At 46.3% G+C, this 27030-nt stretch overlaps 1 protein-coding gene and 1 long non-coding RNA gene across 4 annotated transcripts in view; one reads left to right on the forward strand and one right to left on the reverse strand.

The window, feature by feature from the left end:
* LOC307220609 overlaps nt 1-27030 on the reverse strand; it is a 484995-nt gene that overhangs the window by 407448 nt on the left and 50517 nt on the right. The gene's annotated exons all lie outside the window — the stretch shown is intronic.
* ZHX2 (zinc fingers and homeoboxes 2) overlaps nt 22338-27030 on the forward strand; it is a 50079-nt gene continuing 45386 nt past the window's right edge. For 2 of the 3 annotated variants that reach the window (XM_079984254.1, XM_079984253.1), the window contains exon 1: nt 22701-23008. The gene's annotated coding sequence lies outside the window, so the exon portion shown is untranslated. The other variant, XM_079984255.1, reaches the window with a different exon arrangement.

Genomic DNA, 27030 nt, shown 5'->3' on the forward strand with positions numbered 1-27030 from the left:
ACATGCCCTGCATGTTTCTGTGACTGTTTTCCTTTGATGCCTAACTTCCTGGCTCCCTTGCATATGAACTGGGGGACTTTCCCCGAGATTCATATGGCATTGTCTGAACCATTCTCTTGAGACACTTTAAAAGAGAAACTGCAGGGAGGGAATGAGCGATCTGGGCTAGGAAACAAGCCATGAGACAATTGCTAAGTCATTCCGAGAAAGGCGCTTAAAGCGTTGCTCAGCATGGGCCGCTGACAATGACAATGGAGGCCGGGAGACTTTTCTGCACTTATGAATGAAACGTTTGTGATCTGCAATCTGCTCAGCTGCGGTAGGTCAAGCCCCAAGAAAAAGCCCACAGTGCACTGGTCAAATCAGTGGCTGGTTAAGATTTCCCGATGTGAGTGACTCTGAGATGTGTTTCAACTATATCTCTGGCTTTCAGACTGTGTTCCAGGGAGTCCTGAGTTTCCTCAGTGTGAAGATCCCTGGAAGATGTTTTGCCAGCCTTTACTAACCTCCCCCTGAAGCATTTGGTTCCAGGGGATCCAGAGTGGATCCTGGAACACACACCAGATCCCTTGCAGCTGTTCTCTCCTGAGTGGTGGTCTCGGTCATGTTATAAGAATTCTAAGGTTTCAAATATATAAATTAAATGTTCATAAATGTACAAGGGAAACACATACATAACTGTATAAACCATGTGTCTGAGATGGTATGGGAGAGCAATCCTGAAGCCATTTTGACTCTCCCAATGACCTCAAATATTCCTCTGCAGTACGGGAGGCAAATGGGGAAAGCCTTCCCATTGTCTTTTTGCTTGCAAATCCTGTCTTAAGGGCATATTTGTGTATGAATAGGGTGAGCCTGTGACCTGGATTCAGGAACTAAAGTATTAGCCATCACAAAAGAATGGCCAGACTGCCTAAGTAATGCAGTCAGTGGCCATTATCAGGTATCCTGGCAGGCAGGATTTCTGCTGTAGACCACCTCCTTCTGTGATGTATGTATGATGTTCTGGGGGGTGGTCCTGGGCCAGAGGGTGGGCAGTTTCAAGAGTTTATATAAGGGCCTGCACACCATTATTCAGGGTTCTCCTCCCTCCTGCATGTGGTGAGTGGGGACCCTGTTGCAACAGTTAAATAAAGATCAGGCTTACTAGCTGCTTTGCTCCTCAATATACTCTGGTTGATCTCTGTTATTTTCTCCTATCGATAGGCAACCCACTGAAGGACTGTATACTGGCTCTTGGATACCCCATAAGGGAAAAGGAGCAGGTTTTTTTTCTTATAACAGTCAGATGAGGTTCTAGCCCCAGTATGTGTGTGGCATTCAAGGCAGGCACTCAGGTCCTAGAAAACCAAGCCAGGCAAAGTTCAGTTTGCAAGGCAATGTTCCATTCCCAGCAAGGCAAAGTTTGAGCTGAAGGCAGCACCTTGGACAGCTCCATTTGAAGCTCTACCCATTATTTCCGATCCTCTGCTCTACTCTTGAGTATGTCTAACACCCAATATATCTTTGGCTGAGTGTCAGAACTCCGCTTACAACTCTGCTTACAAGGTCATTTACATGGTTCTCCTCCTCTCCTCCTCACCTCCTCACAACAGCAAAGCAGGTAAGGCTGAGAGCCAGTGATTGCCCCAAAGCCACCAATTGAGCTTCAGTCTGAGTGGGGATCAGAACCCAGGTCTCTCAGGTCCTAGATCTGCACTTTAAAATTTGTGCAGGGTTATGTGTGCCCATTGAATTTATCCAAGCGTTTGGGGGAGTTCACCTGTTGGATTTATTCTAATGTTAAAAGCACAGGAGACCCACAGAGGTGGGGGTACAGCTATGCCATCCTTAAAAGGTAAAGGTAAAGGACCCCTGACCATTAAGTCCAGTCGCAGACGACTCTGGGGTTGCAGTGTTCATCTTGCTTTACAGGCTGAGGGAGCCGGCGTTTGTCCGCAGACAGTTTTTCCGGGTCATGTGGCCAGCATGACTAAGCTGCTTCTGGCGCAACGGAACACCGAAACCAGAGCAGCGTACGGAAACGCCGTTTACCTTCCCGCCAGAGTGGTGCCTATTTATCTACTTGCACTTTTTTTGCATGCTTTCAAACTGCTAGTATGGCAGGAGCAGGGACTGAGCAACGGGAGCTCACCCCATCACGGGGATTCGAACCGCTGACCTTCTGATCGGCAAGCGCAAGAGGCTTAGTGGTTTAGACCACAACACCACCTGCATCCCTATGCCATCCTTACTGGGATCTAAAATTTGAAAACAGTCCATAGTGGAAATGAAGGTTGGGGAGTTGGAGGGGGTGTTACCTGGTTATTAAATTGGGATGGATAATATAACTATCAGTGACCAGAAGCAAAGTAGGAAATGAATGCAGGCTGCAGAGCATAGAAGGCTTTTGTGTCCTTGTTTTTTAAATGTGTTTGGTGCCATCTAGGGGAGAGAGAAAGAGAAAAGCTTAGGAATTTAATAATCCATGCCATTCATAATACGTGTCCTCACAATCACTTGCACAAACTTGACTTTTTTTGCTGTTGTAATAATTTTTATATTTTAAAAATGCAACGAATTGTCAGCATGTAACACCTGTGCTCAGAGAACGGCACCAGTTGCCCATCTGCTATTAGGCTAGGTTCAAGGTATAGGCAAAGGTAAAGGGACCCCTGACCATTAGGTCCAGTCATGACCGACTCTGCGGTTGTGGCACTCATCTTGCTTTATTGGCCGAGGGAGCCGGCATACAGCTTCCGGGTCATGTGGCCAGCATAACTGAGCCACTTCTGGTGAGCCAGATAAGCACACGGAAACACCGTTTACCTTCCTGCCGGAGCGGTACCTATTTATCTACTTGCACTTTGATGTGCTTTCAAACTGCTAGGTTGGCAGGAGCAGGGACCGAGCAATGGGAGCTCACCCCATCGTGGGGATTCAAACCGCTGACCTTCAGATCAGCAAGTCCTAGGCTCTGTGGTTTAACCCACAGCGCCACCCGCGTCCCTAGGTTCAAGGTATACAACGTCCTTAATAATTTGGGACCAGTTTACCTACAAGATCACCTTTTCCTAAATGTGCCTACTTGACCGCTTCAATGGGCAGAATTCACACTACTACAGGTGTCACATAATACCCCTTCTGCATTTGTGAAAACCCTTCTGCATTTGTGGAACTCCTCGCCTATTGAGATCAAGCAGGTGCCATCATTGTATTCTTTTTGGCAGCTGCCAATCTGGTTTAGACAAGCCTACTCAGATGCTTAGAGATTCTGTGGTAACTTTTTAATCTGTTCTAATAATTTAGCTTCTTGCACATATATACAGCCTGCACCTAGATGGAGGGATTGAAATATCCTGATTTGAGGCATTTGTTTTGAAAGTGCCAACCGGGTTCAGCTGAGGTGTGTACATTTCAGACAGCCATTGCACATGTGCAGATGAAAGCCTTATTGGAGTTCAGCATGGGGAAACAGATCAGGTAACGTGCATTAGTGAAGACATCCCCACCACTTCCCTGGTGGGTAGTGACATAGGAATGTGACTTAACATGCTGCAGGACCATCTCTCTATATTTCAAGTCTCTGATGTGTATATTACATTTTAGAATATTCATTTAAACAACCTTAAAGTATCAATGGCTTCCCTTCTTCTCTTTCCATGGTTCATTTTGCATAACATAAATCCCTGCATATTTTACATAAACTAAACTATTCAGTATTCCATTATTATATCCATCAAAACTTATTTACACTGTTGAATTTATCTTAATACTGCCAACATTTTCAAGTATACACAATTTCCCCCCATATAATCAATAAACATATTCCATAAACGTTCCATGAACATAATCAATAAATGTTCCAGTGTAAAGAACATATCTTCTTCTTGTTCTCTTATTCTGTATGTCAGGTCCACAAGCTGCACATATTCCATCAGTTTAAGTTGCCATTCTTCTTTCGTTGGAACCTCACCTTTTTTCCCCATTTTTTGGGCTAACAAAACACGGGCCACAGTAAAAGCATACATAAATCACATTTTTTGACACCAGGGAATTTCCATCTGAATTATCCCCAATGAAAAGGACTCTGGTTTTTTTTTTTTTTTTTTTTTTTGTAAAAGTACTTTTAAATATTTGTTTTCAATTCATTATGAATTATTTCCCAATACTCTTTAACCCTTTTACAGGTCCACTACATATGATATGAGGTGCCTGTTAAGTCTGCCGCTACAGACATCTTAACAGGTTTTTGAAAATTCCGCCCAGACACCATTTTCAATGGACAAATCCCAGCTATGTCCAGAAAATTCTGGTTGTATGGCAGCCCTATGTTAACAAGTCTTTGAACATGTCCCAGAAGCTGAATGTCACCCATTGCATACTGCCCAACCCCCAGTATTCATCAACCAGCAAAAACAGCAGACTAAATACAGGAGAAAATAAGTTCAATAATTAATTAATTAATTAATTAATTAATTCAGCATCATCACCATTGCTTTTGGGGAGGAGAGACCCTGAAGAGTCACCATGTGACCTGCCATATGTGGTTGCTATGGAAATAGCTGTCTCCTCCAATGTAGTATACTCAACAATGGAAACTGTTCCTGGGAATTTTTGGTGCATTCCCCACTGAGCATTGAGCGCTGCCAGAGAAGAATGAGAATTTGCAGCTCTGAGCTTCAGTTGTACTGGAAACCAGGAAGAAGAGATATCGGTCACACGCATGGATGCCATAATTCCACAGGAACACAAGGAAACAGGGAGAATGTGCCTTGCCTGCAGAATTTGGCCTCTAAAAAGGCTCAGCTTTCATTTTAAAAAAAATGTTTCCAGTCCTTATGGTTATATTGAAAGTAAGGGGGCAATACCTGGTGAATCTCAGAAGGCGAAGGGGTAACTGAGTGCTATGTCCAGTGGTCCATGTGTCCCTGACTGCTCTTTACTGCTACCATGAGGAAGAGAAACAGAATGCATTTTGCAGAAAAGTGAGACATTCTCCATCACTCCATGCCCTACTCTCTTGTGGCATCTGTCTGCCTCAAAAGATTGCTCTGTAAATATTAATTTAATCCAAGAGGAAGGAACAGATACCTCTCCCATCCAAGTCTCCTCATTCGCACACCACCTCAGATCAGAAGCCTGGTAAGTATTCCTTTCCATAGTTCATTATTTGATCATCATTCTTGTTCATTTGTGTGCATATTTTCGTCATTCCTTCAACAGGGATCCTATATTAGATCATATCCTCATAGTCTCGACATGAGGCAAACAACGTGGATGAGCCTGTCGAGACTATGAGGATATGATCTAATATAGGATCCCTGTTGAAGGAATGACGAAAAATTCATACTCTCCAGCATTTCTCCAATGAAAATAAAGGTAAAAGGTAAAGGGACCCCTGACCATTAGGTCCAGTCGTGACTGACTCTGGGGTTGCGGCGCTCATCTCGCTTTATTGGCCGAGGGAGCCGGTGTACAGCTTCCGGGTCATGTGGCCAGAATGACAAAGCCGCTTCTGGTGAACCAGAGCAGCGCACGGAAACACCATTTACCTTCCCGCCGGAGCAGTACCTATTTATCCACTTGCATTTTGACATGCTTTCAAACTGCCAGGTTGGCAGGAGCAGGGACCGAGCAACGGGAGCTCACCCCATCGTGGGGATTCAAACCACTGACCTTCTGATCGGCAAGTCCTAGGCTCTGTGGTTTAACCCACAGCGCCACCCATGTCCCTATTCCATAGGGACACCCTATTCCATAATAATAATAACAATAATAATAATAATAATAATAATAATAGGGACACCCTATTCCATAATAGTGCAACACACATCATCATGCATCCGCTGAAGGTTGTTGCAGGAATTTATGTATAGGTTGGGGGGTGCCCCTCCAGCCCTCCAGCAGATATCATGCACATGCAGCCCACTACCAAAATCAGCACAATCACTTTTGTGACTTTTGTGATTTGTCCCCACAAAACACTTAATCACAGTTTCTTCCTATCTATTTAAAGGGCCTCTGCTGCAGAATACCAAATGTAACAATTCACTGATAAATGTATCTATGTACTGGCTCACCGGGAAAACTTCAGAAACTCATATAGACATGTGAGCTCAGCTACTCAGCAGCCCCTCTGCCTGAGTGATCATTCCTGGCATCCTGATACCTGAGTGTCAGACAGGTAGCCATTCCAGAAATAACAAACCGAGATGAAGACAAAAGGGTGGGATTAACTTGCCTGGGAAACAGGGAAATGTAAATATCTCTTTTGTTACACTTGATGGGTGTTTGGTGGAGGGCAAGGGGAACCATGGGGCAGGGTCCAGGATGCTCAGATTACTGCCACCATATCTCCCCTTTCATGATGTAACCATGATGTATTAGTGATGTAGTTTGGGGGGGTGTAACCTGGGGATTAGGTAAAGGTAAAGGTACCCCTGCCCATACGGGCCAGTCTTGACAGACTCTGGGGTTGTGCGCCCATCTCACTTAAGAGGCCAGGGGCCAGCGCTGTCCGGAGACACTTCCGGGTCACGTGGCCAGCGTGACATCGCTGCTCTGGAGAGCCAGAGCCGCACACAGAAATGCCATTTACCTTCCCGCTGGTAAGCGGTCCCTATTTATCTACTTGCACCCGGAGGTGCTTTCGAACTGCTAGGTTGGCAGGCGCTGGGACCGAGCAGCGGGAGCGCACCCCGCCGCAGGGATTCGAACCGCCGACCTTTCGATCGGCAAGCCCTAGGCACTGAGGCTTTAACCCACAGCGCCACCTGCGCCCCCAACCTGGGGATTAGCAGCTAATAAAAGTTTGTGGGCTCTTTTGTTCAGGGCTTCCACCTTGGTCCATCTTGTGGCAGGTGGGAGTCCTGTTGCAACAGTCTTCAATAAAGACAAAGCCTACTGGCTGCTGTTTTGCTCTGGTATTCCTGGCTGGTGTCCTTGTTTTTTGTCCAAGGGAGCCCTCAGATTTCTCCGTTAACAAGGTCCAGCACTCTGGCATGACTCTCTGACAAGCCCAGACCACCAGTGCCATGTGTGTGTGTGACATCACACACACACGCAACGCGCCCCCCCCCCCAATGTTGGGCGCAACTCGTTGTCTCTGGTTCCCTGAAAACAGATGCTTTCCAAAGCCTTCTTGCTGCTAAATCCAGAGTTTCCCTATCCTTAAAGAATCCGAAAATGGCATTTGTTGTTCTTTAAAAGTGCTCCTGCCAGCTTTCTGTGGACACCTCTTTGTTGTAGTAGTTTTGTTCTTGATGTGGGTGTTTTCTGAGGTGGTGTAGCTCAAAACAGGAAATAGTTGGGAAACAAGGTGAAAGGATGTGGAAACTTCGGATTAAAAACCCCCACCCGCATATAACCCACTGAGGTACGGACTGCCAGGGGACAGCTTGGTTATGCAAACTGTGGATTTTGTGGGAAAGTCTAGGTGGGCCCTATAGTTTAAACCAGGGGTAGGCAACCTAAGGCCCGTGGGCCAGATGTGGCCCAGTCGCCTTCTCAATCTGGCCCACAGACAGTCCGGGAATCAGCATGTTTTTACATGAGTAGAATGTGTGCTTTTATTTTAAATGCATCTCTGAGTTATTTGTGGGGCCTGCCTGGTGTTTTTACATGAGTAGAACGTGTGCTTTTATTTAAAATACAGTGGTACCTCGGGTTACAGACGCTTCAGGTTACATACACTTCAGGTTACAGACTCCGCTAACCCAGAAATAGTACCTCGGTTTAAGAACTTTGCTTCAGGATGAGAACAGAAATCGTGTGGTGGCGGTGCAGCGGCAGTGGGAGTTCCCATTAGCTAAAGTGCTGTTTCAGGTTAAGAACAGTTTCATGTTAAGAGTGAACCTCTGGAACGAATTAAGTACGTAACCAGAGGTACCAGTGTACATCTCTGGGTTATTTGTGGGACATATGAATTCGTTCATTCCCCCCCCAAAAAAATATATATATATATAGTCCGGCCCACCACATGGTCTGAGAGATGGTGGACCAGCCCACGGCTGAAAAAGGTTACTGACCCCTGGTTTAAACAAAGGAAAAGCAACCAGGAAGTCAAGATCTGCACTGTGTTCTCCATTAAAGATGAAGAAACAGATCAAATACATAGCCACCAAATGGCACAGAAAATGTATGGTTCCTTCCTCCCGCCTTAACACTACTACATTGTGATGGGATGATGAGCTGCTTGTGCGTAAAAGCTTAGTCCCTCAGAGTTTGCTCAGCTTAGCAAGGCTCTGTCTTTAGCGGAGCCCTTAAGCGTGGCTCCCTCAATCGCTGGCAGAATCCGACAGTGGGCGTTTACGGAATCTACTCCAGCATAAAAGCTCCTTGACGGAAACGCGTCGTCTGGATTCTCGGCGCGACAGTTTCCGGCGAGGAGTGGGTGTACCTATGGGAGGACCTGAGACTTCTCCGCTGTTATCGCTGGAAGACTCCCTGAGCCATTCCTTCGTTTCTCTCTCTCTCTGATCTCCCACTCTCCCCCTGCTGGTGCCTTCCTCCGCTGCTGAGTCTCTCCTGACTTCTGAGAGACCCTCCACCTCCTGCCTTTCCGATGGCAGTTCCCTGACATACATCATGGGTTATTTTCCATGCATGTGCTGTTCTCTCTACATTCAGTGCTTGGGAGTGTCAAACTAGGACTGTCAAGTCCAGCATTCAAATTAACACAGGCATGAAGCATCTTGGGTTACTCGCCATCTCTCAGCTTTCCCTACCTCACAGGTAGAGGATAGAATCCAGTAGTGATGTATGGAAGTGAGAGCTGGACCATAAAGAAGGCTGATCACCGAAGAATTGATGCTTTTGAATTATGGTCTGGAGGAGACTCTTGAGAGTCCCATGGACTGCAAGAAGATCACATGTATCCATTCTGAAGGAAATCAGCCCCAAGTGCTCACTGGAAGGACAGATCCTGAAGCTGAGGCTCCAATATTTTGCCCACCTCATGAAAAGAGAAGACTCCCTGGAAAAGACCCTGATGTTGGGAAAGATGGAGGGCACAAGGAGAAGGGTGCGACAGAGGATGACGAGATGGCTGGACAATGTTCTCAAAGCTACAAACATGAGTGCTTGGTGTGATCTGGTCCAGGGGGTCACGAAGAGTCGGACACGACTAAATGACTAAACAACAACAACAGAGGATAGAATGGTGGGGCGATGGGCGGAAAAAAACACACGTTTTTGCTCCTTGGAGGAGAAGCAGGAAATAAATAAAGTTGAATGGGCCAGAGAGAGAAGGATATTCATTTCGTTTACGAGTTGCTTCTCATGAAACATCTCAAAGCAATTTTAACAATAAATATCATGAATAGCCAAGAGTGGTTTTGAGTAAATGCAGCTGCATGCATTTAGGCTTTGTTTCATATCGGGATTTATTTATTTTTTATTAGGGGTAAAATTATTGTCGCATTGGGTTTCTTGTTATGGGTAATGAAACAGAATGGTGCATGTTATATCTCTAGCAATAGTGTTGGACTGAATTATATGTTAAAGGCAGGACCCTGCTCCCCCAAGATGCTATATACCATGTCAGCAAAGCAGGAACAGCTTGTCCCTCAACAGGGAGCTCACAACGAATTACAAACAGCTACGGTAAATTAAGGCTGCATGCAAACCATACATTCAAAGTGGGTTGCTTCCCACAAACTGGGAACTCAGAGACCTACAAATCCCAGGACGCTTGACAAACTAGAGTTGGCGATATTCTTTTGGGGAAGCCTTGTAATTTAAGTATGCTTTAAAGCTATGTGTGGGGGGGTATGGGGGGGTGTGCATCTTGTGACTTATGGTGTCTCCAGGCAATGTGTTTATCTGATTTCTTTGTGGGAAGGTTGAGGCAGAGCCATACTATACATTTAAAGAACAGTGGCAAGGGAAATTGATGGATTATGAGGAACTGGCAAAATTGTCATACAAACTGCGAGACAAGGACAACTGTGGCTTTAAAGAAGAATGGAAACTTTTTACAAATTACTTAAAAAAAACAAACAAAATGAAGTGGACTCCTTGGCAGGTTTTGAATAAACATACACAAATTTATTATTGTTAACATAATAGACAGATAATTTAAGGATCTTCACAATTTTATAATATGCAGAGAATAACATGTGTTGAAAAATCAGAGAGAGGAGGTGAGGGAAGTCTGGAGGGGGAGGGAGGGTTTTTCTTGGGGAGGGGGGAAGGGGAAAAATGGGGGGGTGAAGATGATATGTTTTTGATAATTTGTTATGATGAAATTCTTAATAAAAACTATTTTAAAAAAAGCACACCCAACACTCATTTCAAGCATGCAACTTGCCCCAAAGAATCCTGGGAGCTGCAGTTTGTTCCAGGTGCCGGGAATGGGAGCTCTACGAGGGAAAACTATGGTTCTCGGGATTCTAAGTCATATGCTTTAAAGGTGCATTTGGTGTGCTTTAAATGTATGGCATTGCATCCAAAGCAAACGTTATCCCAGTGCAAATTCCTGTCACTTTCCTTCCTGCAAAAAGCCCGATCCTTGGGGGAAGTGGGTTTGTTGCACAAAAGCTAATGTGCTAAATGGCACAACCTGAATTTGCCAGCATGTGACTGAATCCCACCCCAAAATAGTGTCGGTCTGGAAGCACTCTTAAATGACCCTCTTCTTGAGTCTCTCTTTTGATTGCAGGTCCCAAGACATCCCTTTATCATCACATTAAATCTGATGTAGAACAAAGACTGACAGAACATAAGATTCTGAAAAGGGCCACCAAAATGACTAAAGGTGGGGTGACTCCCTAGGCAGCTAGACTGGTAACTAGGGGCGGCTGCCGAGACCACACAACACAGGTCTTGAAAGATCTCCATTGGCTCCCAGTACGTTCCCAAGCACAATTCAAAGTGTTGGTGCTGACCTTTAAAGCCCTAAACGGCCTCGGCCCAGTATACCTGAAGGAGCGTCTCCACCCCCATCATTCTGCCCGGACACTGAGGTCCAGAGCCAAGGGCCTTCTGGCGGTTCCCTCATGGCGAGAAGCAAAGCTACAGGGAACCAGGCAGAGGGCCTTCTCGGTAGTGGTGCCCGCCCTGTGGAACGCCCTCCCACCAGATGTCAAGGAAATAAACAACTATCTGACGTTTAGAAGACATCTGAAGGAAGCCCTACTCAGGGAAGTTTTAAAGGTCAGCACCAACACTTTGAATTGTTCTCAAAAACTTAATGGGAGCCAATGTAAGTCTTTCAGGACCAGTGTTATGTGGTCTCGGCAGCCGCTCCCAGTCACCAGTCTGGCTGCTGCATTCTGGATTAGTTGTAGTTTCCGGGTCACCTTCAAGGGTAGCCCCACGTAGAGCGCATTGCAGTGGTCCAAGTGAGAGATAACTAGAGCATGCACCACTCTGGCGAGACAGTCTGCGGGCAAGTAGGGTCTCAGCCTGCGTACCAGATGGAGCCATAATGCTTCTGAATGCCAGTTGCTGGAAACCACAGGAATGGAGATTTCCATACAAAGCACTTGCTCTGCTGGTATCTCACCATTTTGTTATCTTAGGATCTGTAGCGTGGGAGTGTTTTCTTTTTAAAAAACATAATCATGTGCCACCCTGGCATTCAGGCGCGTTCAGACAGAAAATGTGGTACAGAAAGAGAAAAACATATATCTTGCAAATGAGCAAGATAGCAAACATGAAAAAAGCACCTATCTTATCTAGAATAGAATGGACCCTGCAACACAGAGCTAGGCAGCAGGGTACCTTTCAGATGTTTTGAACTCCAACTCCCATCAACCCCTGATAGAATGGCCAGTATTTGAGAATGATGGAAGTTGTAGTACAATGCATTGGTAGGGTACCATATTGGCTACTCCTGCTGTAAAAGGATGCCCCTGAAACATGCTAATGCTTGGAGTCTTTTTCAGGATTTTTATTTTATTTTTGCCCTTGGATCAAAAACGGATTATTGGTCTTTAGGGTATGTATGTATGTGCATGTGGGTGCTATTCATGAAATGGCTTTCCCATAAGGGATACAGTTAACCGCTGGCTCACCACCTTTGTCACTTTAATGAGGCAGCCCTTGCAAAGTGCTAAATGATCCATAAAAATTCAGAGCATTTTTGCCGGAGACCTCCTTCTTTCTCTCTCGCCTCCCCAAGCCTCCTCTGCTTGAACAAATCCCAGCCGAACAATCCTCAAGCAGCAAACAGCAACCTGGAGTCAATAGTTTTAGCTCTCTACGGTGCATACCGTATTTTTTGCTCAATAAGACACACTTTTTCCCTCCTAAAAAATAAGGGGGAATGTGTGTGCATCTTATGGAGAGAATGCAGGCTGTGCAGCTATCCCAGGAGCCAGAACAGCAAGAGGGATCGCTGCTTTCATTGCGCAGCAATCCCTCTTGCTGTTCTGGCTTCTGGGATTCAAAATATTTTTTTTCTTGTTTTCCTCCTCCAAAAACTAGGTGCGTCTTATGGTCTGGTGCATCTTATAGAGCGAAAAATACAGTAATTGCTGGTAAGCCCCTCGTGGAGAACAGCAGGATCAATGGGCATTGTGCGGTCCATGCAAGGACAACTCTCATCCTCCACCATCCCTTACACATGCAACTTGGAACCACTTCTGTCCTGGGACAAATAGCAGCTTCCTGGGGTGAATTTCATCAGCTGAGGACTAAAACACTGAAGACAGTGAGGGTTAATCCTCCTGGCCCGGCCCATGTACTTGAGGTCCTGATCCTGTTTTCTCTCCCTGCAGCTGATGTTTTTTATTGAACAAATCCGTTAAATGTGATCATGCATTTGGACTCCAAATACTTAAGTACAGTAGTTTGGTTCTTGGTTGGTTACTGCCTCTAGAGTACAAGAAGAACACACAATGCAAAACGCAAACACCAAATTGGTGGAATAACATCTTTATTTGGACGAACTAGGGTTTAGAATGCTGCGGGCAAGCTTTTGAGTCACACGGGTCTCCACATGCGAAGTATTTGACGGGTGGAAAGAAGAGAGAAAGAAAAGAAAGTGGGTGTTATTGTACCAAATAATATCTTCTGCCCACTCTGAGAAAATTTTAAGTCCCTTGAAATAAAAAAATTAAGGTCTTATATATATAATAAATGTTCATAAATGTACCAAGCAAACATGTACATAAATATATAAACCACATGTCTGAAGCAGCACAGGAAAACAGCCATGAAGCCATTTTGGCTCCCAAAGTGACCAAATGATTTCTCTGCAAAGTCAAAGGAAAATGGAAAAGCCTCCCCATTGTCTTTTCCTTCACAAATCCTGTTTTACAATAAGGGTATGTCTGTGTATGAATAGGGTGAGCCTGTGACCTGGGCTCAGGAACCAAGTATTTATCATTACAAAAGACTGGCCAGGCTCCCCAGGGTATCCAATCAAGTAAGCATTAATAGGTAACCTGCCAGACAGGAGGTAAACAACACACACAGATTTCTGTTGTAGACCACCCCTTTCTGTGATGTAGGTATGGTGTGTCTGCGGGGTGGTCTTGAGCTACACCTTTTCTGTGATGTATGTATGATGTTTCTGGGGGTGGTCTTGGACTGCAGGGCGGGCAATTTAAAATGTCTATATAAGGGCGGGCACACCTTTGTTCGGGGTCCTCCTCCTTTCCTGGTGTGAGGGGAGCACCCTGTTGCAGCAGTTCAATAAAGATCAGGCTTACAATATTCTCTGGTTGGCCTCTGTTCTTTTCTCTGACCGATGGAGAACCTACAAAGGACTCTATAAGGGCTCTTGTGTCCCCCCATAAGGGAATAAGGGCAGATTTTCATTTATTACACCCTCAAATAAGGTGTTGTGGGGTTGTTGTTGTTGTTGCTGTTGTGGGGGGTACAGTTTGCTTTATCAAATTACAGACAGCCAATGGCTGTCAAGGCTTTATGTGACACAACCCTCAGAACACAAAGAAGGAAATGTCACACACAAACTTTTTAAAGGAGTAACAGTGGTGGTACTACTGTATTATCATAAACAACTATGTTTTTTTTCATAGCTCAGTGACATTGTGTGCAGGGTGTCCTAGGTTCAGTTAGTTAAAGGTTCTAGTTAAAGGGCTATCAGGTAGTTGCTTGAGATTCTGCAGAGTCACTGCCCATCAAGAGGCAATACTTAGCCTGATGGAACAATGAAAGCGAAAGCTTTATAATATTTCGTTTGTATCATATCTGAGAGCCAATGTGGATTCAGGTGGCGCTGTGGTCTAAAACACTGAGCCTCTTGGGCTTGCCAATCAGAAGGCTGGTGGTTTGAATCCCTGGGATGGGGTGAGCTCCCATTGCTCTGTCCCAGCTCCTGCCAACCTAGCAGTTCGAAAGCATGCCAGTGCAAGTAAATAAATAGGTACCGCTGCAGCGGGAAGGTAAACGGCATTTCCGTGCGCTCTGGCTACCGTCACGGTGTTCTGTTACGCCAGAAGCAGTTTAGTCATGCTGGCCACATGACCTGGAAAGCTGTCTATTGACAAACAGCTGCTCTCTTGGCCTGAAAGCAAGATGAGATCCACAACCCCATAGTTGCCTTTGACTGGACTTAACCATCCAGGGGTCCTTTACCTTTACCTTTTTATAGCAACATTATAATATAGGTTTCAGATACAGGTTAACCATGTTCAAACATCCACACCACTGTTAAACTGCATGCTCACAGGAAAGACATTGTCTCAAGAGATGGTTATGAGGCTCAAATGCAGCGAGAGAACCCCTTTCCTTGCCACCCTGAACTCCTCAAAGGAAGGATGATATCCATTTTTTTTAACAGACAAATTTAATCCACAAAAAAGTGTTGCTATGTGGAATGCTTTTGCAGTGCCAATCAGAGTGGGGGCCAGGAGGGCTGCCTCAGGCTCCAGTGGGACCTCAGATTCAGACACCTGTTAATTTTTTGGTGTTTAATAAGCTTCACAACTTGCTTTCATGTGCATCAGATTAAAACATGACATACTTTCTAAGTTTAAAGCTGCAAATTAAAGCAAATAATAGGTGTGACTTGTTAAGAAACAATCTCTTTCTTTCTTTCTTTCTTTCTTTCTTTCTTTCTTTCTTTCTTTCTTGGTTAAATGATATAGATTTTGTCATATCCTTAATATCAACTGTGACATTGCACGAAAGTGAGATTTTTCCTCAATAATTAGTGCATTTGCGCAGAAAAAGGAGTAGAAATTCATTTGTTAAATTAAAAAAGCAAAGCACATCTTACTCTTTTCTTTTTTTCAGCGCCTTATTTAGTTTTTAAGTGCTGACATTTTATTATTATTATTATGGTTAGGGGGCTCAAAAACTGAGAGAGCCTGTGCTGTCGCACAAGGTTCCAGTTGGCCAGCTATACTTGAGCTCTTTGGTGGAAGAATTATAGACAAATCGAGTTTATGAACAAACGAGTGAGACCTGCAACAAAATGTTGCAGTATGGAATTCTTCTGTACAGGGTGTTTGCCAGCCAGCCAGCCCCTTTTGCAGGTTTCCATTGCAGGATTCCATCAATTTGACACTTGAGAGCCATATTTGATTTAATATTTGTATTCCACTTTTCCAGAAACATTGCTGAGTGGTCCTATCTTCTGCCCCTGGAACCTGCAGTTAAAGGGATTATGAAGGACCAGATCCTTATCTTCCCTACTCATCCTCATGGGCCAAATTTAACAAAGGATTATGATCTTTGGGACTTCAAAGCACCACACCGGGATTGGTGAGTCAGCAAGCTTGAAGTTATTGGCTGTCAGCTGATGGGTGGTGATTTCAGACCTGCTTTCTGCAGCACAATCAATTCCTTTTTTATTTCCCATGGGGAACTTGGCCATGCAGCTGATTTAACTGTGTCTCTCCTTGCCCCAAACCTGAGATCACATGAGGTGTCAGGTACGGAGCTGGTGAGTTCAGTTTGGAGAAAACAACCTGGTGGGCAAAATAGAGTCCTGAGCTGGGCTGAATTTGGCCTGCGAGCTGGAGGTTCCTCACCTCTGAATTACTGTATTTTTTGCTCTATAAGACTCACTTTTTCCCTCCTAAAAAGTAAGGGGAAATGTATGTGTGTCTTATGGAGCGAATGCAGGCTGCGCCGCTATCCCAGAAGCCAGAACAGCATAGGGATTGCTGCTTTCACTGCGCAGCGATCCCTCTTGCTGTTCTGGCTTCTGAGATTCAGAATATTTTTTTTCTTGTTTTCCTCCTCCAAAAACTAGGTGCGTCTTGTGGTCTGGTGCGTCTTATAGAACGAAAAATACGGTAGATGAAACTATGGTTCATTGACTGAGGGACGCGGGTGGTGCTGTGGGTTAAACCACAGAGCCTAGGGCTTGCCGATCACAAGGTCGGCGGTTCAAATCCCCGCGATGCGGTGAGCTCCCATTGCTTGGTCCCTGCTCCTGCCAACCTAGCAGTTCAAAAGCACGTCAAAGTGCAAGTAGATAAATAGGTACCGCTCCGGCGGGAAGGTAAACGGCGTTTCCGTGCGCTGCTCTGGTTCGCCAGAAGCGGCATAGTCATGCTGGCCACATGACCCGGAAGCTGTACACCAGCTCCCTTGGTCAATAAAGCGAGATGAGCGCCGCAACCCCAGAGTCGGCCATGACTGGACCTAATGATCAGACCTTTACCCTTTACAGTGGTACCTCAGGTTACATACACTGCGGGTTACAGACTCCACTAACCCAGAAATAGTGCTTCAGGTTAAGAACTTTGCTTCAGGATGAGAACAGAAATTGTGCTCCAGCGGCGCAGCGGCAGCAGGAGGCCCCATTAGCTAAAGTGGTGCTTCAGGTTAAGAAGAGTTTCAGGTTAAGTACGGACCTCCAGAACGAATTAAGTACTTAAGCTGAGGTACCACTGTACCTTTATGGCTCATTGAAGACTTGGTTTATTGCAGTATACAGAGAAGGGAAGCAGCTGCACTTGTGGGGAAAAGCCTCGTGCACCTGTTTGTTAAGCCAAGATATGATAGCCAAACAAGATCACTGTGAAATGCAATGCAGATTTACCTACACTGCACATTTTCATAGGATCATAGAATTGTAGAAGAGTTGGAAGGGATCCTGAAAGTCATCTGGTCATCTAGGTGTGACATGAAGTCCTCCTGGCTGGAGCAACATTCCCCTGTGTGTCCACTCTGGGCAAACAGGAAATGTTGTATTTGACTGCTTAAGTTACATCCCATACAGCCAACCTCTTCAAGGAAGGAGAGTCCACCACCTCCCGAGGAAGTCCATTCCAGTCCAACAGCTCTTACCTTGTAAGAGAAATGGGTCTATACAAATCTGCTCTGTTGCTGAAACACAGTTCTTGATTCTCAGCTTGCATCAGTGGCGTAGCGTGGGTTATCAGCACCCGGGGCAAGGCAAGTAATTTGCGCCCCCTAACCCATGGATTTGCGCCCCCTAACCCGTGGATTTGCGCCCCCTAACCCGTGGATTTCCCTAACCCCCAGATGTTGCGCCCGGTGCGGCCGGCCCCCCCTGCACCCCCCACGCTACGCCACTGGCTTGCATTAATGTGCCTGGTGACCAGAAATAAAGGAAGGCAAGGCAGCGGCGTAGCGTGGGTTGTCAGCACCCGGGGCAAGGCAAGTAATTTGCGCCCCTAACCCCTAACCTGCCGCAGTTGCCAGCTTCTTCTTGCTGCTGCCTGGTCTGGTCTGGTGTGGTTCTCTCCCGCGCTCAGCGTTGCACTGGGCGGCCGCTGCACTGTCCCTCCCCCAGATAGTCCCTCCCTCGCTCTCTCTCCGCTCCGCACAGTGGGCGGCGACCCGGCAGCTCGGATTGGATTCACACAGCCAGCACTGTGAGAGAGAGTGAGTGAGCCAGGTAGGGGCAGAGAGCTGCGAGTGCGCCCCCCAAAATGTTGTGCCCGGTGCGGCTGGCACCCCCTGCACCCCCCACGCTATGCCACTGAGGCAAGGGTCTACTTATTTGTACAGAAAATGTTGGCAAGAACAATTTGCCTTGCTTGAGTAAAGACACTACACTCATCACAATTCCTGCTTCTACAAGATCCCTCTCCCCTTTGCTTCTTACACATCAGTGCAAGTGGGGAATCAAACTCTGTTGCACTGATATATAAATGCAAACCTGGCTTGCACCTTTGTGCTAAATTAATTGGCCAGGCATGGGTGCTCCGTTTTTTTTCCATGAGAAGGAAAATACTAAGCACATGAACTGTGAAACCACCCCCTCCCCAGCGATGTGTTTTCACTATACAGTGGTACCTCGGGTTACAGACGCTTCAGGTTACAGACTCGGCTAATCCAGAAATAGTACCTCGGGTTAAGAACTTTGCTTCAGGATGGGAATAGAAATCGTGCTCATGGCGGCGCAGCAGCAGCAGGAGGCCCCATTAGCTAAAGTGGTGCTTCAAGTTAAGAACAGTTTCAGGTTAAGAACAGACCTCCAGAATGAATTAAGTACTTAACCCAAAGTACCACTGTAAAGTGTGTTGTTGGATTCCAAGCCTAAACTCCAGTCCTCCTGTGATTTACAAAGATAGCGCAACAAAGCTATTAATTATCCTCTGCCGAGGGGTGCCCTATATAATTACTTTTTACCCGATGTTAAACTGTTGCAGTGTTTCTCAAAGGCCATAACAACATGGAGCCTGGTATTTAGGAAAAATTAAATGCAAAACAGTAAGCAGGGTGATTTTAAAGCTCAATGAATGTAAGCAAGTGTGAAATAAACTCGGCTGAAAGGTATTCTTCTTGTTTAAAGTCAAAAAGGGCACGTGCCCATAGCAGCACTTTGAAACAGTGAAAGCACCGCTCTCTGCACAGTTGAAATATAATTAAAGCATTATCAAGGAAGGGAGAATGAGAGCCAAGCGCAATAATCGACAAGTTCATTCATCACCAATTTAAAAGGTGGGCATTTTGCAGCACAAACCTCAGCATATGCATGCAAAGGTAACATTTTATGCAGATCAGTAACAGACCTGTTATATGCCTGTTGCCTTTGTCCATGGAGTCCAGTAGTGATGTATGGAAGTGAGAGCTGGACCATAAAGAAGGCTGATCGCCGAAGAATTGATGCTTTTGAATTATGGTGCTGGAGGAGACTCTTGAGAGTCCCATGGACTGCAAGAAGATCAAACCTATCCATTCTTAAGGAAATCAGCCCTGAGTGCTCACTGGAAAGACAGATCCTGAAGCTGAGGCTCCAATATTTTGGCCACCTCATGAGAAGAGAAGACTCCCTGGAAAAGACCCTGATGTTGGGAAAGATGGAGGGCACAAGAAGAAGGGGATGACAGAGGACGAGGTGGTTGGACAGTGTTCTCGAAGCTACCAGCATGAGTTTGACCAAACTGCGGGAGGCAGTGGAAGACAGGAGGGCCTGGCGTGCTCTGGTCCATGGGGTCACGAAGAGTCGGACACGACTAAACAACAATAGACCTGTTGCAACCTACTCACTTTTTAAATCTGCAAAATATTTAACACACCCTCACAACAACTCTGATAGGTGGGCCGTTTTTTCGATTCTCTAGAGAGAGAATCTCCGAAAAGCCAGCCAGCCAGCCAAGGAACTTAAAACATTACTTGTTACCAGTAAAAACCCAACTGCTTGTCTAGTAGATTGAACCTTGCTCTCTAGGACAAGTGAGGCAGTAAGTGAGTTCTACATTAAAAAAAAAAAAAAACATTTCCAAAATCGTGAGAAAATATTATGAGAATGGTCTAGTTTACTCGGTTAGAGCAAGGTGCTGACAGCACCAAGGTCGATGATGTGATCCCCATATGGGACAGTTCCATATTCCTACATTGCAGCGGGTTGAAGTAGAATTCAGGGGTCAGCAAACTTTTTCAGCCGAGGGCCGGTCCACTGTCTCTCAGACCTTGTGGGGGGCTGGACTATATTTTGGAAAGAAAAAAAATGAATGAATTCCTGTGCCCCACAAATAACCCAGAGATGCATTTTAAATAAAAGTAAACTTTCTATTCATGTAAAAACACGCTGATTCCTGGACTGTCTGTGGGCTGGATTTAGAAGGCAATTGGGCTGGATCCGGCCCCCAGGCCTTAGTTTGCCTACCCAAGGACTAGATGAGGTGTCCCTTCCAACTCTACAATTCTGTGATCTCAGCTGTTAATACCCTTGCACTTTTAAACGAGACAGATTCCCATGCCAAATTTCAGGTGGGCTGGAGTGTCCCCCAGCAAACAAGTTAATGCATAGAACAGTGTAAAAGCTGTGCAGGACAGGCAGAAATGCAACAGGTGAAGAAGTGTCTCCCATTACCTTCTATTCTGGGATAAACTACACCAGCTGGCTTCTTGGGCAGCTGTTATAGGAGCCTGGGTGGGTTTTTTTTGGGGGGGGGGTGGGAGTGGAGACACAAGGAGAGGAGGAGGAGGAGAACAACAACTGCCCCGATGGATAAATGGCCTGGCACCGCATAAAGTATATTTATCTATTAAAATAAAATGGCCGCTGTTCTACAGGGATGTAAATCAGGCAGATCTGTCAATCTACTTCTGCTGCACTTCAAGACATGAGCAGCCGGCGATTGTTAAGAGCCACCCCATGGATTTGACTCTCCTCCGGAGCTATTTCCTTCTTTCCCCATTCTTTGCTTCCAAACAAATGAAAAGGAGGTAAGGGAAAGCTAACAAAACACCACCTAAAGGAGCAACGCGGGAGAGAGGCTCAGCCCAGCGTTTGCTCTTTCCTCAACCATCAGATTCATTCAGGACGGCTTCTTCTCGCAGCTCCCGCATGGCCGCGATCAAGAGTTTGTCGAAGTCACCAGCCGCGCTTCGAACTTTCCCCTTTTGCAGAAGATAGACGGGGGACGCCAGTCAGATGCGCCTAGGCGCGTCTACACGCTTTCACCTGCCGGTCTCCCAGTGGCGTAGCGTGGGGGGTGCAGGGGGGGCCGGCTGCACCGGGCGCAACATCTGGGGGTTAGGGAAATCCACGGGTTAGGAGGCGCAAATCCACGGGTTAGGGGGCGCAAATCCATGGGTTAGGGGGCGCAAATTACTTGCCTTGCCCCGGGTGCTGATAACCCACGCTACGCCACTGCGGTCTCCCTCTCTCCGCACCCTCACGCACATTTCCATTTGAAGCATGGCAATGAAACAATGAACGTGGAACAGCAACGGGGCTGGGGCTTACTCTCTTCCTATTTCTTCCAATGACTTGGGATAATTTTTTTTAACAATTAAAATTAGATCAGAGGGGAGGGAACAAGTGACGGCACACACAATTACGCGCCGCCCCGTTACACGGCCTGAGGCTGTGCGCGCAAGCAGCTTTTTACGCTTTTCTTGGACTCTCAGATTTTGCCATCTCAGTGCATCCCCCCCCCCCCAAAAATAATAATCCACATCTCACCCACCAGAGCCTTTGCAAAGGGATTTTGATTTTTGATTTAATTTTTTGGTGCGGTGGGGCGCGCGCGTTAATTTGTCCATTAATCACAGGGCAGAGGGTCTTAATCATAATGGCCAGGGCTTAAATTTAACTGGGTTCACATTATAGGACAGGGTGCAGCTGTTTCGGAGTCTTCCAGGGCGTAAGAAAGGCTCCTCCTCTTCCCCCCCCCCCCCCATTTAAAAGGAATATCCGACAGCATAACCGGCGCGAGGGGTAGCGATTAGCAAGATATCCGACCGTATAGCCAGCCCCAAATTCTGTTGATTTCAGCTAAACTTCTGGGCTGTGCCCCTGAATGCCCCGGACTTCTGATTATAGGATCGAAGGTTCCGAATGGTTTTTATTTGCGGGGGGGTGAGGTGTGTGGAAAAGGAGCAATGGTCTCTTCCTTAGGAAGTTTTGCACCCTCTGCGTGATTTCTCTAGGGACCCAGCGTCCGGATTTGGGGACCTGTGCGCGCGTGCGTAATTCAGAAACATTTTGCGCCGGCGTTGCAATGAGAAGTTAGGGGGCGCGGATGAGAAAGTGGTCCGGGTACATTATGACAACTTGCGCGGTTGCTGTACTTTGGGAATAACAGCAGGGGAGGCCGGAGGGACTTTTCGGAGGAAATAAAGCGCACAGCTACATTGAGGTCATTTAAGCGAACAAGTGTGTTCCACATATTTCTACATAAGCAGTCTGGTTCCTTTCTGCAAACGTGCACAAGATCGAGGTCCGAAGGCTCCAGTCCCACGCTCGCTTACGAGGGAGCAAAACCCATGGAACGAAGCGAGGACTTTCTCCCGAGTTCAGCATGCACGTGGAGTCCCACGGAGCTCGAGTGGGGTTGCTCCCCAAGCATCGCTCGTGAGGCTGCAGCTCGACCCCAGTATGGAAGTTGCTCCCGAGTAAGCGCTTAGTGCAGCCTCGGACCATGCACTAATGACCAAAGAAAGACTGCAACATTGATTTTTTATATATATATATGTATGTATATATATATAATGCATCCTTGATATTATTAGAGGCAACCTTCTCTTCCGACCGCCCCTCCCCCGCCAGCAAATTTAAACGCCTTTTTTTGAACAGTGTATTAAAGTTAAGAGCAAAATGCACGTAACAAAGAACGCGGAGACAAAAAAACCAAAAACATCCCGCATGTGAACAGAATGAAGATATGATTTGATTAATTAACAGAAGGTGAAGCTTTTAAAGCGAGGCAGGACCTTTCGAAGGCGGGTAGAGAAAGTAGCTGCAGGTTTTTCACGTTGGGGGAAAAAAACAAGAAAGAGAATGAAAACTTTGTCCAAAATCGAGGGACCCTGCTAGAAGAGCCGCGGGTTGTATCGTATGCAAATACGCAAGCTGACGTAAGAGATCATGTGGGTTTTGGCGTAGATCACCACCACCGATCGGAGAGGGTTTTTTTTTTAATTTAATTTATTTTTTTCCCCCCAAATTGCTACTGGGTTGTGGGGTTTTTTTTGGTGTGTGCGTGAGTGTGTGTGTGTGTGCGTGAGTGTGGTGGTGGTTGCTTTTTTTTTTCGCGGCGGGGGTGGGGTGGGGGGGTGCGCGGTGGGCCGAGTGTTAAAACCGAGTCCCGGACTGTCTCCCCCGCGTTCTAGAACGCGCACCGAGAGTTCCATTCCCGGGGAAAGTTCGTGTCTCGGCGTTCCAAAGCTTTGATCGCAGGTAAGGAAGGGGAAGGAAGAAAGAAAGCAAAAGAAAAACAACGTTCGCCCTCCCTTCTCCCGCCCCTATTATTATTATTAAGCTTTTGGTTTGTTTGTTTTTAAGAAGGAACAAGGAAGTGCGGTTCTTTGCAAAAAAAAAAACCAACCACCCGGCTGCTAAATCTTTTTGCCACATGGACTTAAGATGCTCTTTGCTTTTGCCCTGTAAACCCGACCGATCGGACCTAACTTTTGCTTCTTCCTCCGGGGGAGGAAAAAAAAAGAAGCTCCCGTTTGTTAAGAGGACTTGAGAGCGGGTGGTGAGGGGAGGGGAGGGAGGAAAGCAGGGAGGGAGGGGCGTTGAAGAGAGGAAAGATTGCGAGGAAGGGATAAAAGATCGGATTAAAAGGAAAACATACGCGAGTATTGGAAAGGAGGCCCTTCGCCCTCTCTTCAAGCCGATCTCAAGTTGTTGTTGTTGTTGTTTTAAGGGAGGAGGGGGCTGCATGCCGGGCGGGGGGCTAGGAGCAAAAAAGGAGAGAAGGCGAAGGGTGTTTTTTTTCCTATTGAAAAAAATACATTAAAAATATGTCTACGTTTCCCTATGTCGACATCAGCCACACAAAATATGGCGTCCGCTTTCGAGAAGGCGTTACGTAGAGGCGAGGAAGGCGATCTTGGAAATCCAGGCTTTGAGAAAGAGGGACACCCCCGCCCCCTCCTTTTCCCCATAACTGCAACGTTGGGGGGGGGGGGCGGACGCCTTTGCCCTCGTGTTCCTAGCGCGCCTCCTGGAAGACGGGGTCAGAGTTTTAAGGTGGGGAGGGGGTGGGAATGGGGAGCGTTAGCCCCTCCAGGCTCCGAACAAGCACAGATTTGGGCTGCAATTCCACGCACACACCAGATTTGTCTTTCATGCAGGCACCATGACGCGTTTGGGCTGCAGTCTCTCTCTCTCTCTCCCCGCTGCAACCCCGGAAAAAAAAAATCTGTAAATTGACAGGAGACGTTGTATTTCCCCCCCTATTAATAGGAAATAATGGCTCTGTAGAAGCCACGCTTGCATAGCATAACGCATCGGGCTAACTCTCCTCCCCACCCCCAAATTTTCCCACCACTACCCCATCTTCTGATAGCGGGTGGGGAGGGGCGATCATCTTCTTGGCGCATCCCCTCTCTTTTTTTTCTTTTTTCTTTCTTTTTGCTAAGAAATGAAAAATATAAATCTTGCCAAACGCCTGGTGTATTCCAACGCCCTGTTGAAAAACCGAAAGAAAACCCGAAATGGGGAAAAAAAAGGTTACTCCTAACCGTTGTTGGTTTTACTTCTGATTTGATCCTGTTCCAAAGATCTCCACAATCCTGGGAAATGTTAAGGTGTTCTGGTCATCATTCCACATTTCCTTTGGAGAGACTTCCAGGTCTATCCTTTCCCCCACCAAAAAAAACCTTCCCCTCCCCCCATCAGTTTTTATTTTCATAGGATTTGAATTGGACTTGCTCCTTTCCTGTCTCACTGGGGAGAGCAAGAGAGAGAAGACAACAACAAAGGCTGCCCCAAAGAACCCCTGAGATAAAGTGCTGTGGGAGAGGCTTGGTTTTTGAGGAAGTGAAGTTTTGATTTGCTGAGAAGTTCCACCTGGTTGATTGACTTCAAAGCCATGTGAGACGTTTCGGAGCCCTAGACTTGTTTCCCGATGGCCTTTTGTTTGCCTGCTGGAGGAATTCAGTGCCAAGCTGGGCACATTAGTTGGTTGTCTTGTCTTTCCTTTGAAAGGGCACGTTGTACTTTTGGCAGCTAAAGGTTTTGAACCCTAAATTGTGTTGATCCTAATGCACTTGTCAGTTAAGAGCAATAAGAAGCAGGCAGATTTCAGAGCAGGTGTGAGCCTATTGCAGCAACAGCAAATAATCTTTTTGCACCCTAAAGGAATCTGCAGTTATTACGGCATGTGCTCTCATAGAATCATAGAATTGTAGAGTTGGAAGGGACCCCAAGGGTCATCTAGTCCAACCCGCTGTAATGCAGGAATCTCAAATAAAGCATTTGTGGCAGATGGCCATCCAACCTCTGCTTAAAAACCTCCAAGTTAGGAGAGTCGACAGCCTTTCGAGGGAGATCGTTCCACTGTCAAACAGCTTTCATGGCCTAGACTCCAAATGTATAATGTGTCGTCCTCAGTTGATTGATATATACATGGGCATAGAGGGGGGATGTAAACAGTGTAAACAGTGGGGTCAAATAGTGATGGTAAGGTAAAGGGACCCCTGACCATTAGGTCCAGTCGTGGCCGACTCTGGTTGCGGCGCTCCTCTCGCTTTATTGGCCGAGGGAGCCGGCGTACAGTTTCCGGGTCATGTGGCCAGCATGACTAAGCCACTTCTGGCGAACCAGAGCAGCGCACGGAAACGCCGTTACCTTCCCACCGAAACGGTACCTATTTATCTACTTGCACATTGACGTGCTTTTGAACTGCTAGGTTGGCAGGAGCAGGGACCGAGCAATGGGAGCTCACCCCGTTGCGGGGATTCGAACTGCCGACCTTCTGATCGTAAACCTACAGCACCACCTGCGTCCCTCAAATAGTGATGAGTGACCTGCAAAAGAATATGGTCTGTGATGATTCAGTTAAAGCTTAAATTTGTGTAAAATAAACTCTGTGACCATGCACAGTAGTGGTAATTCATGCTAATACAATCAATCACCCCAGTTTTGCTATGTTAATTAACCCTTGTAGCTAGATAGGGGCAGTTTCCAGCCCCACAACAAAAAAAGGGGAGTAAAAATGTGTGATGGGGAAAATGAGGGGGTGCATTTGGATTAAATGCAATCAAGCTAGCTTTTGAGTTGCACGGGACTTGTCTTTTCTACGTGAACAGCTCTGTACAGTTTGCAGCTATCAAATCCACTTTGCCCAGTTGAAAACTGCACCCGGGTCCCGCTTGCAAGCTTCCCACAGGCTTCTTGTTGGGGAAGGTGAGATCAAGATGCTGGACCTTTGGCCTGATCCAGCAGGTCTTTTCTTACATCCGGAAAGCGGAATCGGGAACTTTGCTGGATTTGGTATTCACAGCTCAATCCTGGGCATGTTTATCAAAACGCTAACTTAGGTGTCTAGGGCCAAAGCCTCAGTAAAGCAGGACTCTGCAGCTATTAACCCACTGTGCTGTACGCCAGCCATACATGGCAGGTGATTGATTTAGAGCCCAACACACTTCTGCCATTCCTAACAGGCAACAAACCTAGGAGCTTTAGCACTGTCCCATTTATGTCTACTAATCACAGTGTTCTACCTTTACAGTCAGAGGCAGAAAGCCTGTAAATGCCATCTGCTGGCAATCTCAGGTAGAGTGAGTGCTACTGTGTTCAGGATCATGCTTGGGGGCTCCCTGTGGTCATCTGGTTGGCCACTGTGACCCTAGAGTGCTGGACAAGATGGGCTTTTGGTTTGATCCAGCACAGCTGCTCTTGTGATTTTTACGCCTCGATGGGGCACGAATTGTGCAGATCTGTAGTACAGTGGTACCTTGGTTCCCAAACGCCTTGGTTCTCAAACAACTTGGAGCCCAAACACTGCAAACCCAGAAGTAAGTATTCCAGTTTGTGAACTTTTTTCGGAAGTTGAACATGCTCCGTTTTGAGGGTTACGCTTCCGATTTGAGTGCCACACTTCAGTTTTGAGTGTTACGCTGAGGTCTGTCTGGTTTTGCTATTTATTTTGCATTTTTGTGGCTCTTTTTTTGTGTGTGTGTGTGACTGTGTGGAACCCAGTTCAGCTACTGATTGATTGTGTGGCTGCAGTACATTGCTTATTGCTTTCATATGGATCAATGGTCTCGTTAGATAAGAAAATTCATGTTAAATTGCTGTTTTGGGGGTTGTTTGGAAAAGTCTGGAACGGATTAATCCATTTTGCATTACTTTCTATGGGAAAGTGTGCCTTGGTTTTGGAACGTTTTGGTTTTGGAACGGACTTCCGGAACAGATTAAATTTGAGAACCAAGGTACCACTGTAGAGATTTTGTGGGCAGGTATGCATT

The sequence above is a fragment of the Podarcis cretensis genome (genome assembly GCF_951804945.1).
Source record: "Podarcis cretensis genome assembly, chromosome: 7".
Taxonomy (NCBI): domain Eukaryota; kingdom Metazoa; phylum Chordata; class Lepidosauria; order Squamata; family Lacertidae; genus Podarcis; species Podarcis cretensis.